The 21,033-nt window shown below is 45.0% G+C and overlaps 1 protein-coding gene across 3 annotated transcripts in view; it reads left to right on the forward strand.

Moving 5' to 3' along the window:
• The window catches only part of LOC115152437 (pleckstrin homology domain-containing family A member 5), a 103,381-nt gene that overhangs the window by 32,032 nt on the left and 50,316 nt on the right, over positions 1-21,033 (forward strand). The window contains exon 2 of one of the 3 annotated variants that reach the window (XM_029697319.1): positions 1,424-1,661. The exons of 1 other annotated variant lie outside the window; for it this stretch is intronic. The gene's annotated coding sequence lies outside the window, so the exon portion shown is untranslated. Of the gene's footprint in view, positions 1-1,420; positions 1,662-21,033 lie in introns of those variants that run through there. One more of the 3 variants, XM_029697320.1, reaches the window with a different exon arrangement.

The following is a 21,033-nucleotide window of genomic DNA, read 5'->3' on the forward strand; positions in this document are numbered from 1 at the left end:
GTCAGTGCCAAGAAGTCGAGGGACTGGAGGGAAGCATAGGCTGAGATGAACTCTGCCTTGTTGGCCGCAGATCTGCAGTTCCAGAGGCTGCCGGAGACCTGGAACTCCACGTGGGTCGTGCGCGCTGGGACCACCAGGTTAGAGTGGCAGCGGCCACGCGGTGTGAAGCGTTTGTATGGCCTGTGCAGAGAGGAGAGAACAGGGATAGACAGACACATAGTTGACAGGCTACAGAAGAGGCTACGCTAATGCAAAGGAGATTGGAATGACAAGTGGACTACACGTCTCGAATGTTCAGAAAGTTAAGCTTACGTTGCAAAAATCTTATTGACTAAAATGATTAAAATGATACAGTACTGCTGGCTGGTGAAATAGGCTAGCTAGCAGTGGCTGCGTTGTTGACTTTGTTTGAAAGTGTAGCTGGCTAGGTAACCTCGATAATTACTCTAAACTACACAATTATCTTAGATACAAAGACAGCAAAGACAACTATGTAGCTAGCTAACACTACACTAATCAAATTGTTCCGTTGTAATGTATTATTAGTTTTTACAGTGCTGCTAGTTGGTAGAAGTTGACTAGCTAGCTAGCAGTTGTTGACTAGGTAGGGGAACGGTGGCGCGTCGCGGCGACGAAAATAGCTGGCTAGCTAACCTCGATAATTACTCTAAACTACACAATTATCTTAGATACAAAGACAGCAAAGACAACTATGTAGCTAGCTAACACTACACTAATTAAATCGTTCCGTTGTAATGTATTATTAGTTTCTACAGTGCTGCTAGTCGGTAGAAGTTGACTAGCTAGCTAGCAGTTGTTGACTAAGTAGGAGAACGGTGGCGCGGCGTGGCGACGAAAATAGCTGGCTAGCTAACCTCGATAATTACTCTAAACTACACAATTATCTTAGATACAAAGACAGCAAAGACAACTATGTAGCTAGCTAACACTACACTAATCAAGTCATTCCGTTGTAATGTAATAGTTTCTACAGTGCTGCTAGTCGGTAGAAGTTGGCTAGTTGGCTAGCTAGCTAGCAGTGTTGACTACGTTAGAAGGACGAAAATAGCTGGCTAGCTAACCTCGATAATTACTCTAATTACTCTAAACTACACAATTATCTTTGATGCAAAGACGGCTATGTAGCTAGCTAAGAAAAATTGCTCAGATCAAACAAATCAAACCGTTGTAATGTAATGAAATGTAATATTACCTGTGGAGCGAAGCGAAGGGCGACTACTCGCTCCAAACCCGGAACCAGTTCTTACTACTACTGGTGTCCCCCAGGGCTCGGTTCTAGGCCCTCTATACTTCTCTATACACCAAGTCACTCAGCTCCGTCATATCCTTACATGGTCTCTCCTATCATTGCTATGCGGATGACACTCAAGTACTATTCTCTTTCCCCCCTTCTGACACACAGGTGGTGACACGCATCTCTGTGTGCCTGGCAGATATCTCAACTTGGATGTCGGCCCACCACCTCAAGCTCAATCTTGACAAGACGGAACAGCTCCTCCTCCCGGGGAAAGCCTGCCCTCTCAAACACCTCTCCATCACGATTGACAACTCCACAGTGTCGCCCTCCCAGAATGCTGTGTGACCCTGGACAACACCCTGTTGTTCTCTTCAAACACCAAAGATGTGACCCGCTCTTGCAGGTACGCAGCACCCCGACTGGTTTTCAACCTTCCCAAGATCTCTCATGTTACCTTGCTCCTCTGCACATTCCAATGGCTTCCAGTGGAAGCTCGCATCCACTACAATACCATGGGGCTTACCTAAGGAACATTAATAGGAACTGCCTCTCCCTACCTTCAGGCTATGCGCAAACCCTACACCGCAACCTGAGCACTCCGTTCTTCCTCCTCAGGTCTCTTGGCCCTTCCACCCATAGGGTAGGGCAGCTCTCGTTCAGCCAAGTTCAAGCTCTTCTCTGTCCTGGCACCCCAATGGTTGAACCAGTTTCCCCCTGAAGCTAAGACAGCAAAGTCCCTGCCCATCTTCTGAAAACATCTGAAACCCTACCTTTTTAAACAGTATCTTAAATAATCTTCCTCCTCACTTCGACCCTCCCTCCCAAAAATGCAATAAAATAAAAATAAAGAAAAAGAGAACCAGTACTTGCACTTGACCCACCCCACCCACCCTTCTAGCTCTGACTACTAATAGCTACTTTATTGAGGATAAAAACAAATGATATGCCTGTGATATGAGGCTGTCCCACCTAGCTATTTTAAGATGTGTTAGGTTCTAAATGAACCTAGTGACGATTAGTAAAGCTTAAACCAAGTTTATTCACCCATTGGGTCATTCAGCTGCATAAGACAAATACGTATTTCCACCAGTGGTAGTATATATACCCCAATTTGGGTGGAGTCTCCTCCTTCTCTGTAAACATTACATCTTTATTACTAGGCAGGAAGTTAAGTAATGCGGGAAACAAACAGTTCCTTCCTTAATGTGACCTGACCTCGACCCCTTTCCTCGCTAATCCACAGCTCTCCACCATAATCAGTGACTGCAATCATGTGATTGCCTCTCCTCTACTCAGCACCTCCCAAAGACCCCTGGCTCCTATCCAACCTTCATTGACCCACCATATAAACTCAGCAAAACAAGAAACGTCCCTTTTTCAAGACCCTGACTTTCAAAGATAATTCGTAAAAATCCAAATAACTTCACAGATCTTCATTGTAAAAGGTTTAAACACTGTTTCCCATGTTTGTTCAATGAACCATAAACAATTAATGAACATGCACCTGTGGAATGGTCGTTAAGACACACTGAAGAGGCCTTTCTACTGACTCTGAAAGCACCAAAAGAAAGATGCCCAGGGTCCCTGCTCATCTGTGTGAATGTGCCTTAGGCATGCTGCAAGGAGGCATGAGGACTGCAGATGTGGCCGGGGCAATGAATTGCGATGTCCATACTGTGAGACGCCGAAGTCAGCGCTACAGGGAGACAGGACGGACAGCTGATCGTCCTCGCACAGTGGCAGACCACATGTAACAACACCTGAGGGCTTGTAGGCCTGTTGTAAGGCAGGTCCTCACCTGACATCACCAGCAACAACGGGCACAAACCCACCGTCGCTGAACCAGACAGGACTGGCAAAAAGTGCTCTTCACTGACGAATCGCGGTTTTGTCTCACCAGGGGTGATGGTCGGATTCGCGTTTATCATCGAAGGAATGAGTGTTACACCGAGGCCTGTACTCTGGAGAGGGATCGATTTGGAGGTGGAGGGTTCGTCATGGTCTGGGGCAGTGTGTCACAGCATCAAAGGACTGAGCTTGTTGTCATTGCAGGCAATCTCAATGCTGTGCATTACAGGGAAGACATCCTCCTCCCTCATGTGGTACCCTTCCTGCAGGTTCATCTTGACATGACCCTCTAGCATGACAATGCCACCAGCCATACTGCTCGTTCTGTGCAGGATTTCCTGCAAGATAGGAATGTCAGTGTTCTGCCATGGCCAGCGAAGAGCCGGATCTCAATCCCATTGAGCACGTCTGGGACCTGTTGGATTGGAGGGTGAGGGCTAGGGCCATTACCCCCAGAAATGTCAGGGAACTTGCAGGTGCCTTGGTGGAAGAGTGGGGTAACATCTCACAGCAAGAACTGGCAAATCTGGTGCAGTCCATGAGGAGGAGATGCATTGGAGTAATTATTGCAGCTGGTGGCCACACCAGATACTGACTGTTACTTTTGATTTTGACCCCCCCCTTTGTTCAGGGACACATTATTCCATTTCTGTTGGTCACATGTCTGTGGAACATGTTCAGTTTATTACATTTACATTTAAGTCATTTAGCAGACGCTCTTATCCAGAGCAGTTGTTGAATCTTGTTATGTTCATACAAATATTTACACATGTTAAAAACTTCTTAAGGCTAGACATCCTGCTAGCTTGACAACTTCCTGTGAAACTGGAAGGCTCGCAATTCAAATAAATAATCATAAAAATGATGGATATTAGACATGTAGGTACATACAAGTGTCTTACATTGGTTAAAAGCTTAAATTATTGTTAATCTAAATGCCCTGTCTGATTTACAGTAGGATCTACAGCGAAAGCATGCGATTGTTTGAGGACGGCGCCCCAAATTAAATTATTTTCCCACCGGCACAGGTTTCATAAATTCACAAATAGCGATTAAATATTCACTTACTTTTTGAAAATCTTCCTCTGATTTGTCATCCAAAGGGTATAACAGCTATAACATGTAGTGTCATTTTGTTAGATAAAATCCTTCTTTATATCCCAAAAAGTTAGTTTAGTTGGCGCCATCGATTTGAGTAATCCACTCGTTCAACATGCCAAGATAGGAATCCGAAAATGCACCCCTAAACTGTGTTTCAACAAGTCAAAATATGTTTCTATTTAATCCTCAGATACCCTAAAATGTAATTAAACTATAATATTTCATAGGGAAAGAAGTATGTTCAATAGGAAAGCGATATTCACAGGTGCGCGTCCTCTTCATCACGCGAGTGTACACAAATGCAAGTCTGAGTCCCTGTAGTAAAACTCATATTTCTAACTCACTTTGGAAGAAACAAGCCTGAAACCTTGAACAAAGACTACTGACACCCAGTGGAAGCCATAGGAAATGCATACTGGGAGCATTGTATGAGCATGTGCTCTCAAAATAAATAAATTCTGGTTGGTTTTTCTTTGGATTTTCTCCTACCATACCTATTGTGTTATAGTCTCCTATATTCTTTTTTACATTTCTATAAACTTCAGAGTTTTTTCTGTCCAATGGTACCAATTATATGCATATCCTTGCTTCAGGGCCTGAGCAACAGGCAGTTTACTTTGGGCACGTCAATCAGGTGAAAATTGAGAATAATAGACCCTAGCCTGAAGAAGTTTTAATTAAGTTTGCTGAAAATAAATGCAGTTGACAGTGAAAGGACGTTTCTTTTTTTGCTGAGTTGTGTATAAACCAGACTATTGCACTGTAGTTGAAGGGGAGTAAATAATTTGAGACAAGTGAGACATTGATTGTGTATGTGTGCCATTCATAGGGTGAATGGGCAAGACAAAGGATTTGAATGATAATGGTAGTAGGTGCCAGGCACACCGGTTTGTGTCAACAACGGCAACGCTCCTGGGTTTTTCACACTCAATTTTCCCATGTGTATCAAAGGACATCCAGACAACTTGACACAACTGTTGGAAGCATTGGAGTCGACATGGGCCAGCATCCCTGTGGAACGCCTTTGACACCTTGTAGTCAGTCCATGCCCCGATGAATTGAGGCTGTTCTGAAGGCAAAAGAGGGTGGAAGTCAATATTATGGAGGGGTTCCAATTGTTTGGTATAGTCAGTGTATATGTGATCAGGTAGGTGTGTCTTGTCTGTTTAATTAATAAAATAACAAACTATTGATTTCATTTGGATGGTGCAGCCAAGGCTGCACAGACCCGTAACATAAACCTAATTAAACTCAAAATATGCTATTCTATTCTTAGGACCTGCCTAAACAAATTAATAATGGATTTATTTTTGATGGTGTATATTCTCAATGGATTTTTTAAAATAGACACCCACCCACATCTTCACACCACTTCTACCACTCGTCCCCAGCATGCCGGCATGCACAAGGGGGGTATAAAAGGCGTATAAGAATAAAAATAACATGAATAATCTCAAAGTGCATAAAATAAAAGATAAACAAGGCAACAGTAAATATCTTTCCACACGAAAGATGCTGTGCCCCCCTTGGGCCAAGTGAGATATCGTGTGTGACTTTGAAATTTCAGTTCATTAATTTTGTATATGCCGGATCCCTATGGCAAGACGCTTCATTCACCGAAGTTTCATCGAAATCGTCCTAGTGCTGTCGGAGATATCGTGTGTGACTTGTGTACGAACATACGTACAAACAAACGTATGGACGGAGACAGATCCAAGGTCCCCTCCCTGATTTCATTGTGGGGGACAACTAGAAACAATTTTGGAATTAGGTTGTCGATAGGCCTACAGTATATTCAAACAAATAAACAATAATATTCAAAAAAAGGAATTCTTACATACAGTGCATTCAAAAAGTATTCAGACCCCTTGTTTTTTTCCACATTTTGTTATGTTGCAGCCTTATTGTAAAATTGATTTTTTTTTAAATCAGTCTACACACAATACCCCATAATGACAAAGCAAAAACAGGTTTTTTAGACATTTCTGCAATTTTATTTTAAAAAGTATTCAGATCCTCAGGTGCATCCTGTTTCCATTGATCATCATTGTGGTGAATTCAGTTGATTGGACATGATTTGGAAAGGCACACACCTGTCTATGTAAGGTCCAACAGTTGACAGTGCATGTCAGAGCAAAAACCAAGCCATGAGGTCGAAGGAATTATCCGTAGAGCTCTGAGACAGGATTGTGTCGAGGGACAGATCTGGCGAAGGGTACCAAGAACCCGATGGTCACTCTGACAGAGCTCCAGAGTTCCTCTGTGGAGATGGGAGAACTTCCAGAAGGACAACTATCTCTGCAGCCCTCCACCAATCAGTTCTTTATGGTAGAGCGGCCAGATGGAAGCCACTCCTCAGTAAAAGGCACATGACAGCCCGCTTGGAGTTTGCCAAAAGGCACCTAAAGGACTCAGACCATGAGATACAAGATTTTCTGGGCTGATGAAACCAAGTTTGAACTCTTTGGCCAGAATGCCAAGCGTCAAGTCTGTAAGAGACTTGACACTATCCCTACGGTGAAGGATGTTGTTGGTATTATCATGCTGTGGGTATGTTTTTCAGCGGCAGGGACTCGGAGACTGGTAAGGATCGATGGAAAGATGAACAGAGACATCCTTGATGAAAACATTCTCCAGAGCGCTTGGTAACTCAGACTTGGGGCGAAGGTTCACCTTCCAACAGGACATGGACCCTAAGCACCCAGCCAAGACAACACAGGACTGGCTTCGGGACAAGTCTCTGAATGTCCTTGAGTGGCCCAGCCAGAGTCTTGAACCCAATCGAATATCTCTGGAGATACCTGAAAATAGCTGTGCAGCGATGCTCCCCATCCAACCTGACAGAGCTTGAGAGGATCTGCAGAGAATAATGGGAGAAACTCCCCAAATACAGGTGTCCCAAGGCTTGTAGTGTCATACCCAAGAAGACTCAAGGCTGTAATTGCTGCCAAAGTAAGAGTAAAGGGAGAGTAAACGGTCTGAATACTTACAGTACCAGTCAAAAGATTGGACACCTACTCATTCCAGGGTTTTTCATTATTTTTTACAATGTTCTGCATTGTAGAATAATAGTGAACACATTAAAACTATGAAATAACACACATAGAATGATGTAGTAACCAAAAAAGTAATAAACAAATCAAAATATTTTATATTATTCAATGCAGCCATCCTTTGCCTTGATGACTGCTTTGCACACTCTTGGCATTCTCTAAACCAGCTTCATGAGGTGGTCACCGGGAATGCATTTCAATTAACATGTGTGCCTTGTTAATAGTTAATTTGTGGAATTTCCCTCCTTCTTAATGCATTTGAACCAATCAGTTGTGTTGTGACAAGGTAGGGGTGGTATACAGAAAATAGCCCTATTTGGTAAAAGTCGAGTCCATATTATGGCAAGAACAGCTCGAATAAGCAAAGAGAAACGACAGTCCATCATAATTTTAAGACATGAAGGTCAGTCAATAAGGAACATTTCAAGAACTTTGAAAGTTTCCTCAAGTACAGTCTCAAAAACCATAAAGCGCTATGATGACACTGGCTCTCATGAGGACCGCCACAGGAAAGGAAGACTTAGTTACCTCTGCTGCAGAGGATACGTTCATTAGAGTTACCAGCCTCAGAAATTGCAGCCCAAATAAATAAAAGTTAAAGTAACAGACACATCTCAACATCAACTGTTCAGAGGAGACAGCATGTATCAGGCCTTCATGGTCGAATTGCTGCAAAAAAACACTACTAAAATGACACCAATAAGAAGAAGAGACTTGCTTGGGCCAAGAAACACGAGCAATGGACATTAGACTGGTGGATGTTTGTCCTTTAGTCTGAGGAATCCAAATTTGAGATTTTTTGTTCCAACCACCATGTCTTTGTGAGACGCAGAGTAAGTGAACAGATGATCAATGCATGTTTGGTTCCCACCGTGAAGCATGGAGGAGGTGGTGTGATGGTGTGGGGGTGCTTTGCTGGTGACACTATCAGTGATTTATTTAGAATTCAAGGCACACATAAACAGCATGGCTACCACAGCATTCTGCAGTGATACGCCATCCCGTCTGGTTTGTGCTTAGTGGGACATAAATGTGTTTTTCAACATGACAATGACCCAACACACGCCAGGCTGTGTAAGGGCTATTTGACCAAGAAGGAGAGTGATTGAGTTCTGCATTAAATACCCTAGCCTCCACAATCACCTGACCAAGTCCCAATTGAGATGTTTTGGGATGAGTTGGACCGCAGAGTGAAAAGCAGCCTGGAAGTGCTCAGCATATGTGGGAACTCCTTCAAGACGGTTGGACAAGAATTCCAGGTGAAGCTGGCTGAGAGAATGCCAAGAGTGTGCAATGCAGTCATCAAGGCAAAGGGTGGCTACGTTGAAGAGTCTAAAATATATTTTGATTTGTTTAAGATGGTTTTGGTTACTACGTGATTCCATGTGCGTTATTTCATCGTTTTTATGTATTCACTATTATTCTACAATGTAGAAGATAGTAAAAATAAAGAATAACCCTTGAATGGGTAGGTAGTCCAAACATTTGACTGGTAATATTGTATTTTTTTATTTTTAATACATTTGCAAACATTTCTAATGCTTTGTCATTATTGGGTATTGTGTGCAGATTGACAAGGGGAAAAAACGATTTAATCAATTTTAGAATAAAGCTGTAATGTAACAAAACATGGAAAAATGCAAGGAGTCTGAATATTTTTCGAATGCGCTGTATTATTAATAATTCTTACACACTACTGTTAAAAAGTTTGGGGTCACCTAGAAATGTCCTTGTTTTCCATGAAAACATACATGAAATGAGTTGCAAAATGAAGAGGGAATATAGTCAAGACGTTGACAAGGTTATAAATAAGGATTTTTAATTGAAATAATGTGTACTTCAAACTTTGCTTTCGTCAAAGAATCCTCCATTTGCAGCAATTACAGCCTTGCAGACATTTGGCATTCTAGTTGTCAATTTGTTGAGGTAATCTGAAGAGATTTCACCCCATGCTTCATGAAGCACCTCCCACAAGTTGGATTGGCTTGATGGGCACTTCTTACTTACCATACGGTCAAGATGCTCCCACGACAGTTCAATAGGGTTGAGATCCGGTGACTGTGCTGGCCACTCCATTATAGACAGAATACGAGCTGACTGCTTCTTTCCTAAATAGTTCTTGCATAGTTTGGAGCTGTGCTTTGGGTCATTGTCCTGTTGTAGGAGGAAATTGGCTCAAATTAAGCGCCGTCCACAGGAACACGTGGCGTTGCAAAATGGAGTTGCCTTCTTTCTTCAAGATCCCTTTTAGCCTGTTCAAATCTCCAACTTCACCACCACAAAAGTAACTCCAGACAATCACATCATTTATTTAACTAGGCATGTCAGTTAAGAACAAACTCTTATTTTCTATGACAGCCTAGGAAGAGTGGGTTAACTTCATTTACATTTACATTTACGTCATTTAGCAGACGCTCTTATCCAGAGCGACTTACAAATTGGTGCTTTCACCTTATGATATCCAGTGGAACAACCACTTTACAATAGTGGGGGGGGGGGGTTAGAAGGATTACTATATCCTATCCCAGGTATTCCTTAAAGAGGTAGGGTTTCAGGTGTCTACGGAAGGTGGTGTCATGACGTTGGCCTGTGGGTGTGGTTTATGACCCCCCCCATAAATACCTTTCTCCCTTCCCCTCTCTTACTGACCCTACTGAAGGACTGCTGTCCTGTTAAATATAGAGAGTCTGGGAACATCAAACAAATGGGGAAAGGAACCATATTTTGATAATAAAACCAGTTGGAAATATGCTTGATAACGTAATGAGTATGTATGTCAGTTCATTGTTATCTGAGACATTATGATTGATGACAGGACGACATAAACTGTACCTGAGAAAGTATACACCCTCTAGTTATCAGAGTCACATGGAATTGTTATGCAATTGAAATGTTTGATATTGAAATTGTTTGTTAGGAGATTAAATGTAATTTTAGCTTCCAAATGAGAGAATTGGGTTTTCATAAGGAAAGTGCCCTGCTCTATCAGTGGCCCAACCCTGTGAAGAAGACAGGGGTTATAAACGATGAAATACCTCCTTCCCCCCTCTCCACTATATAAGCCTTTGATGAAAAGATAACCAGCAGTTCCAGTACGGGAGGTCTGCAGCCTCTACGTTAGAAGGACCCACATGTTAACTAAACCATATCAAGGACAGAACTAAGCCAACCTTGGCGTGAGCTATGGTATGAACTGGTATGAACTTTGAGCTTATTCACTACAGAAGTGATACTCCCTAGCCGTTGAGTTAGCCGCTGCTAACGTGGGCTAGGAAAGGACGGACGACGGATCCAGTCTAACAACCAGACGGAGATACCACCACGTATCCAATTTACCACCAGAGACATTCTTCCGAGTAACAGGAAGATCTGTTGGCCAACCCGGCCAGCATCTACGACCAATCTACTGAAGCGCAGCTCAGAGTAAATATTTATTGCATTTTCCTTTTCCAAATGGGAGGTAATTTAGAATGCATAAGATAATGTATTTACGATAGCATAGCTGCTGTTTCTGTGTTCCTAAATCTTCCCGCTCTTTCATTCAAGCCCAACCCCCTTTCCTTCGTGTAACCAGCTTTCATACAGGTTCCGTTCACCAGGGGTGAATTCTGTATGACATCATTGTATTCTGTGTATTTGTAATTCTGTATGATTAGTTAGGTATTTAGTAAATAAATAATTAAACCCAATTTTGTATTGCTGATTCAACTTGTTAGCCAGGGTTCGTGAAGATAACCAAGAATTTACAACTTTCATTATGAGACTGAAAATAAGATAAGGGTTAATATTGACTGCTATCGATGTAAAATATTACTAAGTATTTTAAGAGTTTATTCGGAAGATAACGGCTCTATAAACGTTCTTCTGTGGTGCCCCGACTTTCTAGTTAATTACATTTACATGATTAGCTTAATCAGGTAATATTAATTACAGAGAAATAATTTTATGTTAGCATGTCATATCACTTAATCCGGCATAGCCAAAGACACGACAGTGGTGATTGACTCAGCTGTCCTGGCGTCGTGAGGAAGCTTGTTCCACCATTGGGGTGCCAGAGCAGCGAACAGTTTTGACTGGGCTGAGCGGGAACTGTGCTTCCGCAGAGGTAGGGGGGCCAGCAGGCCAGAGGTAGATGAACGCAGTGCCCTTGTTTGGGCGTAGGGCCTGATCAGAGCCTGAAGGTACGGAGGTGCTATTCCCCTCACAGCTCCGTAGGCAAGCACCATGGTCTTGTAGCGGATGCGAGCTTCAACTGGAAGCCAGTGGAGTGTGCGGAGGAGCGAGGTGATGTGAGAGAACTTGGGAAGGTTGAACACCAGACGGGCTGCGGCGTTCTGGATGAGTTGTAGGGGTTTAATGGCACAGGCAGGGAGCCCAGCCAACAGTGAGTTGCAGTAATCCAGACGGGAGATGACAAGTGCCTGGATTAGGACCTGCGCCGCTTCCTGTGTAAGGCAGGGTCGTACTCTGCAAATGTTGTATAGCATGAACCTACAGGATCGGGTCACCGCCTTGATGTTAGTGGAGAACGACAGGGTGTTGTCCAGGGTCACGCCGAGGCTCTTAGCACTCTGGGAGGAGGACACAGTGGAGTTGTCCACCGTGATGGCGAGATCATGGAAAGGGCAGTCCTTCCCCAGGAGGAAGAACAGCTCTGTCTTGCCGAGGTTCAGCTTGAGGTGGTGATCCATCATCCACACTGATATGTCTGCCAGACATGCAGAGATGCGATTCGCCACCTGTTTATAAGAAAGGGGAAAGGAGAAGATTAATTGTGTGTCGTCTGCGCAGCAATGATAGGAGAGACCATGTGAGGATATGACAGAGCCAAGTGACTTGGTGTATAGCGAGAATAGGAGAGGGCCTAGAACTGAGCCCTGGGGGACACCAGTGGTGAGAGCACATGGTGCAGAGACAGATTCTCGCCACGCCACCTGGTAGGAGCGACCTATCAGGTAAGACGCAATCCAAGAGTGAGCAGCGTTCAGGGGCAGAATGACAGATTTTTAACTTGTCAGCTCGGGGATTCGATCTTGCAACCTTTCGGTTACTAGTCCAACACTCTAACCACTAGGCTACCTGCCCCCCCACCATGCTTGACAGATGGCGTCAAGCACTCCTCCTGCATCTTTTCATTTCTTCTGTGTCTCACGAATGTTCTTCTTTGTGATCCGAACACCTCAAACTTATATTCGTCTGTCAATATCACTTTTTTCCAATCTTCCTCTGTCCAGTGTCTGTGTTCTTTAGGCCATCTTAATATTTTCTTTTTATTGGCCAGTCTGAGATATGGCTTTTTCTTTGCAACTCTGCCTAGAAGGCTAGCATCCCGGAGTCGCTTATTCACTGTTGACATTGAGACTGGTGTTTTGTGGGTACTATTTAATGAAGCTGTCAGTTGAGGACTTGTGAGGCGTCTGTTTCTCAAACTAGACACTCTAATGTACTTGTCCTCTTGCTCAGTTGTGCACCGGGGCCTCACACTCCTCTTTCTATTCTGGTTAGAGACAGTTTGTGCTGTTCTGTGAAGGGAGTAGGTCACAGCGTTGTACGAGATCTTCAGTTTTTTGGCAATTTCTCGCATGGAATAGCCTTCATTTCTCAGAACAAGAATAGGCTGACGAGTTTCAGAAGAAAGTGCTTTGTTTCTGGCCATTTTGAGGCTGTAATTGAACCCACAAAGTCTGATGCTCCAGACACTCATCTAGTCTAAAGGCCAGTTTTATTGCTTCTTTAATAAGTACAGCAGTTTTCAGCTGCGCTAATATAATTGAAAAAGGGTTTTCTAATTATCAATTAGTCTTTTAAAATGATAAACTTGGATTAGCTAACACAACATGCCATTGGAACACAGGAGTGATGGTTGCTGATAATGGGCCTCTGTACACCTATTTAGTTATTCCCTAAAGAAATCAGCTGTTCCTAGTTACAAAGTCATTTACAACATTAACAATGTCTACACTGTATTTCTGATCAATTTGATGTTATTTTAATGGACAAAAAAATAGAAATGTTCTTGTTTTTGAAAGAAAAGCAAAGTGATCACAAATTTTTGAATGGTAGTGTATAGATAGTATTATTTTTGCATTTGCCTGTCTGCATTATTTGAACAATTCTGCAAATATTGAAGCATTGTAACAAATAACGAGAATATTGATATTGCAACATAGTAGCCAATGAGAGTGGGCGGCTTTCGCAAATTTTTCCCCGGGCCACCTTGTCTGATATTGTGTGGCCTACTCTGCAGTTGCACTATCTGTGTACTCATTATAGTTAAACAAACAGCCCTACATGCACACTATAGCTAGCCTAAATAACTTAGCAATATTTAATGCCATATTGCCATCAAGACTGATCTGTTACAATATCACATTTTAATTCAGGAAAATGGATAAGCAAGATGATATAGATAGGAATTAGCCATGCAGGCAGGGAATGATGAAGAAGTAGGCCTACAGCAAGAAGTTCAAAAAAGTTAGCCCAACTAAGTATTCATTCATGATTTGCATTATCTCAATTATCATTCTGTCACTGCATGACAATACACCTGTTAGCCTATAGCCTACAATTGTTGTCTTTAAAGCCAAAATAGTGTATTTTGGGGAAATGCTCCAAATTGTATTTGTTTTTATTGCAATCTATGAAACCAAAATTGCACTAGCCCACTGGACCAATGAATGAAAATATCAATTGCAGCTATCACAACCTATATTTTTGTAGAAATGAAACAGATTTTGTTTTTGAATGGTGTCCGAAAAGGAGGGGTCCCCTGCCTCCGAATTCCCAATTCAATTAACCTCTGGCAATCAGATTACAAAAAGGCTTAAAAGGCAGAGTTAAAATGCCCATATCAAATTCAAAGCAATCGGCGCACTGCCTAAACGGCTGACTGGCAAAGCAAACTGGCACTCTCTGCTTTCTAAAAGTGAGAGAAAAGGCGTGCGGGCTGGCAGCTGCTCTCCAAGCGATGCTCTGCATGGCCCTAAAGCCAGCCAATGAATACGTTAAACCGCTTTTGCAATTTTATCGGGATTGGAATGATTTTAGTTTACATTACATTTTTGGTCTTGAGGTAGAACTGAAGACCCTGACTATAATCCAACGAGAGGTGAAGTAATTTACTATATTGCTGAAACCTATTTAATCCTTTTTTAGAGCACTGGCTCCCTTCAGAGCTCACTTTACCTGCCAACCCCAGCTATACCTGCCCCCCTGATACATGTTCATTGTGTTCATTAGAATTAGTTAGAACGGAAGGACCCATCATGGTGCATTTCATGAATGGGAATGTCTGTTCTGGTCATTCTATTTGTATGGTGTTCCCACCTTCTCTGCCAAGCAAAGCCTGGCCCCCTGATAGATAGCCCTCCTAGAACATGTTCACTTTCACAACTGCCACGAGTAGCAGAGGAGGATGAGGAGAGACTCACACTTCTGTGCTATCTTAAAACCTGATCTGGCAGAAGGTGTCTTACTCAAGTCTCTTTCACTTCCTTCAGAATTCTGAGCATAATTGCTTGTTGCAACTGTTCAAACTAGTTGTTTGTCTTTTGAGTTCAAGTTCAATCAATGCCATAACAAATAGTATCTCCCCCTCTCCTACTTCTTCCTTGAAAACAATAAAAATCCCTCTGTAAGTATGGAACTGCTAGGGCCATAGCCCAATTTTCAGTGTGATAACTACAATGTCTCAATCATACATCATAAGTGAAAAACAACAATTAGAGGCACTTCCATTTGTTATGATGAGCGAAGGGGGGGAATCCAAGAGCGGACTCAGAAGAGGAAGCCGGGATGAATGCACAAAAAAGTTTATTGATCACAGAGAAATGGGGAGTGCAGAACCGGGGTAGCTCAGATGAGTTGCAAAAACCAGGAGTGTAGAGTGAGGTTGGAGTTGGCTGAGTAGAACTGGGGAACAGGTCCTGAGGGGAATCCAAGGTAATGGTGGTGAGTAATATCCAGAGCAAAGTTGTTGGTGGTGAGATGTGGAACAGGAGACAGGAGCCAGAGACAGAGCGGTGATGAGCAGAGATTACGATCTGGCAGCGTGGAGGTGGCAGGAAAGAGTAGATGTAGAGGTCTTGATTTATGGGATGATTTGCAGCTGGTAGGGATCTGCTCTGACTCCAGCACACCTGTCTCCAACCACACAATCACACCGAGAGAGAGAAAGTATACAGGGGGAGAACTGCAAGTTTGGACGACACCGGATCTACAGCAGAGGGCGTAGTGGGAGCAGATGTGACAGTCGTCGTCGTCGTCCCCCCCCCCCCCCCCCCACGGACGCCTGGCGCACGACCCGGCTTGTCTGGGTGTGATGTGTAAAAGTTCTGTAAGTGAGAGGGATCCAGAATGTGACGACGGGGCACCCAGCTACGCTCCTCAGACCCGTATCCTTCCCAGTTCATCAGATACTGCTACCCGCGGCCCTGATGGCGCACATCCATGAGCCGCTGGAACGTATAGGCAGGATGGTCGTTGATAAGACAAGGGGTGGAGGAGCAGCTGCAGGAGAGGACAAAGGACTGGAGCAGACTGGTTTGATTAATGAAACATGGTAGGTGGGGAGAATTTTGAGAGAGTCAGGGAGTTTTAGATGAACAGCAGTGGGGTTGATGACATGATCAATTTCAAAGGGGCCAATGAATCTGGGAGCTAGTTTTTTTGAAACCACAGGTCCTTCGAAGAAAGCCATACCCTTTGGCCTGGGGTGTAGACTGGAGCTGCAGCACGATGACGGTTAGCCTTGGATTGGGTCCTGGCGGAGGCACGAAGAAGGGCAGCCCGGGCCCTCCTCCAGGTGCGACGACAATGGTGCATGTGGTCCTGGACTGAGGGCACCGCTACTTCAACCTCTTGGGAAGGGAACAAGGGAGGTTGGTAACCCAGAGCACACTCAAAAGGGAGACATACCTGATGAGGCGTTGATGAGAGTGTTGTGGGCATACTCCACCCTACACAGAGCTGTGCAGAAGGCTCTCCATACCTGGGATGTAAACTGGGGTCCTCTGTCAGAAACAATGTCACTGGGGATTCCATGCAGCCGCAAAACATAGGATTCCAGCAGGTCCGCAGTCTCCCTGGAGGACGGAAGCTTGGAAAGGGGAATGAAGTGGGCCGCTTTAGAAAATCGGTCAGTAATAGTGAGGATGACTAAGTTACCATTTGATGGGGGAAGCCCAGTGACGAAGTCCAAAGCTATGTGTGACCAGGGACGACTAGGTATGGGAAGAGGATGAAGCAGACCAGATGTAGGTTTGGTGGAGGTTTTATTCCAGGCACAGACTGAGCAGGCTGATATGAATTCCCGAGTGTCTCTCTCCATGGTGGGCCACCAAAATCGCTGACGCAGGAAGGCGACTGTCCGGTTCATGCCAGGGTGACAGGTGAGGTGAGTAGAACATCAGAACGAACATCAGAACGAACTGAATCTGGCACAAACAGAGCCTTACACGGGCCGTTTCTAGGATCAGGCTGGGTCAGCTGAGCCCGACGAACACGAGACTCAATCTCCCAGGAGACAGCAGCAACGATGCAGGAGGATGGCATAATGGTCTCAGGCTCGGAACCTTTGTTGTCTGCGGTGAACTGACGAGAGAGGGCATCAGGCTTGGTATTCTTAGATCCAGGGCGATAAGTGAGTGTGAAGTTGAATCTTCCAAAAAACAATGCCCACCTGGCCTGCCGAGTGTTGAGACGCTTGGCAGTCTGGATGTAGGCAAGACTTTTATGATCCGTCCACACAATGAAGGGAAGTATTGAACCCTGAACCTTAACAGCCAAGAGTTCCCGGTTGAAAACGTCAACATTTCTCTCTGGAGGTGAGAGCTTGCGGGACAAGAAGGCACGAGGATGGAGCTTCTGATCCGCGGGAGAACATTGAGACAGAACTGCACCTACCCCGGTGTCGGAAGCGTCCACCTTGAGGACAAACTGGAGTTCTGGGTCTGGCTGGGTAAGGATTGGAGCAGAAGTGAAGCTGTGCTTGAGTTCCCGGAATGCTGCCTCCGCTCCGGGGAACTGGGGAACAGGTCCTGAGGGGAATCCAAGGTAATGGGGGTGAGTGATATCCAGAGCAAGGTGGTTGGTGTTGAGATGTGGAACAGGAGACAGAGAGGTAATGAGCAGAGATTACGATCTGGCAGCGTGGAGGTGGCAGGAAAGAGTATATGTAGAGGTCTTGATTTATGGGACGATTTGCAGCTGGTAGGGATCTGCTCTGAGTCCAGCACACCTGTCTCCAACCACACAATGAGAGAGAGAGAGAGAGAGAGAGAGAGAGAGAGAGAGAGAGAGAGAGAGAGAGAGAGAGAGAGAGAGAGAGAGAGAGGAGAGAGAATGAGAGAAGAGCAGAGAGAGAGAGAGAGAGAGAGAGAGAGAGAGAGAGAGAGAGAGAGGAGAGAGGAGAGAGAGAGAGAGAGAGAGAGAGAGAGAGAGAGAGAGAGAGAGAGAGAGAGAGAGAGAGAGAGAGAGAGAGAGAGAGAGAGAGAGAGATACATTGAGAAGTCATGCAGAAGAACAGCTCCTGACTTGTTATAACTATTTGGTTGTTAAGAGCGAGATTGACACGACTAAATTAGCAAAAAATGTATAGGTAATCTAATTGTACAACTGAAGATCAAAACAGGAGGAAAAGATTGACAGAGAGTGAGTAAAAAGACCAATCTTCATCGTGGTAGCTAGCCAAATTCAAATCTGTCAGCTAGCTCACCGTCTAGCTCTAACCGTTTACTGGTGGTAACCATAGCAACATGGCCACTGAGGCAGCGCTAGCATCGACAGCAACGGCAGAGACTGAGAGACTTTCTCCGTTGTTTTTTGAATACCCAGCAGAAATAAAATCAGAGAAGGGAAGAATCAACTTTAAACACCGAATTCTGAGGGAGAACCCAGAAACTTTGTTTGCCGACTGCTCACAAAACGGGACTGTTACAAACCTGCTATTTTACACAGACCACACTACTGCCTGGCATACAGCTGTAACTAGCCATTTCAGCTACACCACGAAGAAAGGCATCTGCAAGGGAAGACAAATCCACATTTTTGAGGACAGCGATAAGGACCAGGAAAACAGGTTTCTGACGGTAAACATGTATCAGAACGGCACTATCATGGTCCAGGGCAGTGAGGCTGCACTCAGCTCTGTTGTGCAGGACTTCCCCACCCTAATGAAGATAGCAGAAAGTAAAAAAGACAAGGACAGCACCCCGACCTCTCCCCTCACCTCAGGCACCCCAACAGCAGGACTATCCTCCCCCCTGCCTGCCTACAACCACCAGAGCCAAGACCACACTACCATCAGCCTGTTGAGAGACAGGCTGGCTCTGTTAGAGGTATGGGTTACTGAGCTGAAGGAGCAGCCCCCCAGCTACACCACCTCCAGCCCAGACACAGAGCTTCTACAGGACCAGATCAACCAGTGCAGGACCCAGCTGAAGAACTCTGTCCAGGAGCTGAGAGAGAGCCTTACCACAGCGCTTGAGGAGGTAAAGGCCACCATGAGGAGAGAGCTAGTGCAGGTAAAGGAGGAGATGGCAAAGGAGTTGTCTGTCATCAAGAGGGTGCTACAGCAGAGAGAACAGACTGTAGAGACTCCCAGAGAGAAGCTGCAGCCCCTCACCACCCCTAACAACCCCACTGACCCACCTTTACCCACAATCCCCCCCCATACCGACAACACTTTACCCACACCCCCAGTCAACAAAGAGGCCCACATAGAGACACCTACTACAGAGAGAAGCTCTCTGGCCCCCCCTGACACACCCCCACACACCCCTCCATGTACACAGGCCCTGTCTACTCCAGCCCCAGACCGAAAACGCACCAATCTGGTAAAACCCACTGAGGTGGCCATCCTCATTGACTCAAATGGGAAATTCATTCAAGAAGATAAACTCTTCCCCCAACACAAGGTGCGCAAAATATGGTGCCCAAAAACACAAGATGCACTCCACATCCTGTCCCAGCCTGACTTTGGCACACCAGGCCACATTATTATTCACACCGGCACCAACAACCTGCGAGAGGAGCAGGAGAGAGTAGGCAGCCTGGTCAACAGAGTAGCAGAGAGGGCCTCTGAGTGGTTCCCCAACTCCCACATCACCATCTCCACTCTGCTGCCCCGCAAAGACTTTCATCCCCGTACCATCCAGAAAGTCAACGCTGACATCACCAGAGGGTGTGGCCTACTCCCGAACATACACATTGATCACCACCCAACAATCACCCCAGAGCATCTACACGACCACTCCCACCTGAGGAAGCAGACAGTAGGGATGTTTGCCAAGTCCCTAAAGGACGTAGCACTTGGTAGACAAACACCCCATGCTGTACTGGACAGAGGAGCACCCAGAGACCCCTACCAGACCACTGCACCACCAAGGAGCCCCAGGCCCCTTCAACGCCACACCAGACCCAGTGCACCCCACAGGCCCCACCCACCCCCAGAGCATCACCACTTCCATCGGCTTAGCCAGACCAGACCGGGCCCAGCCTATTATCCCGCACCAGACCACCACCCCTACCAGACCAGAGAGGAAGTCCCACAGCCCAGACCTGGCCCCCCTCCACCTCACAGGGCCCAACAGCAGGACCAGCGCAGCTACGCGGAGGTCGTCAGAGGACAGGAGAACCCTGTAGGATTAAGTGAGATTAAACAGCTCCTCCAATACATCTGCACCAAACTGCACTAAACACACACGGACGCATACACACACACACCACACACACACACACACACACACCTATTGTACTAGAATTTACTTGTTCAATGAATAGGAATATTTAACAGAATAACAGAATAAATGTTAGCTGATATCCTGTTTATCTCGCTCTTAACAACTTATTAGTTAATCGTTACTGTATTTCTGACTGCTACTCTTTCTTTTTGCAACATGAAATCACTATCAGTTAGCATGTGGAACATTCAGGGTCTAAACTCATCAACCTTTGGTCTGAAGAGTTTAGCACTGGAGTTCAACAAAAATCTGAAAGATGTTGACGTCATCATTCTGCAGGAGACATGGTGTAAGGCTGACGTTGTCACTCACTGTCCCACAGGCTACAGAGAGGTCATTGTGCCATCACAGAAACACAGCTCTGTCAATAGAGGCAGAGACTCTGGAGGATTGATCATTTGGTACAAATCCGAACTACAAAATCTAATTGATCCCCTCAAAATTGGCAAATACCACATTTGGTTAAAACTAAAAAAAGAACTTGTACTGACAGGAAAAGATGTGTTCCTTTGCGCAATATATATCCCCCCCTCAGAATCCCCATATTACTCAGAGGAGATCTTCCCCACCCTCGAGGTAGAGACGTGCCATTTCCAGGCCCAGGGAAATGTGCTCATCTGTGGGGACACAAATGCGCGCACAGGAACACTACCTGATCTAACGAGCACACGAGGGGACAGCTTTATTACAGGCCATACTGTTTCTAACTATCTTAATCTCCCCCATAGAAACAACAGTGACAGCACCGTCAACAAAAACGGAAGGGATCTTTTGCAGCTCTGTAGAAGCCTGGGTCTGTACTTTGTCAATGGTAGGTTACGGGGGGACTCTTTGGGGAGATTCACCTACTGCTCACCTCTTGGCCACAGTACAGTAGACTATATGATCACAGACATGGACCCTTTCTCTCTCAGCTCATTCACTGTCAAGCCACTAACACCTCTGTCTGATCACAGCCAAATTACGTTGTTCCTCAAAAGAACAGACCTGGAAACAACCACACATTCACAGCCCAGTAAGCTGTACAACATCA

The sequence above is a fragment of the Salmo trutta genome, chromosome 17 (genome assembly GCF_901001165.1).
Source record: "Salmo trutta chromosome 17, fSalTru1.1, whole genome shotgun sequence".
NCBI lineage: Eukaryota > Metazoa > Chordata > Actinopteri > Salmoniformes > Salmonidae > Salmo > Salmo trutta.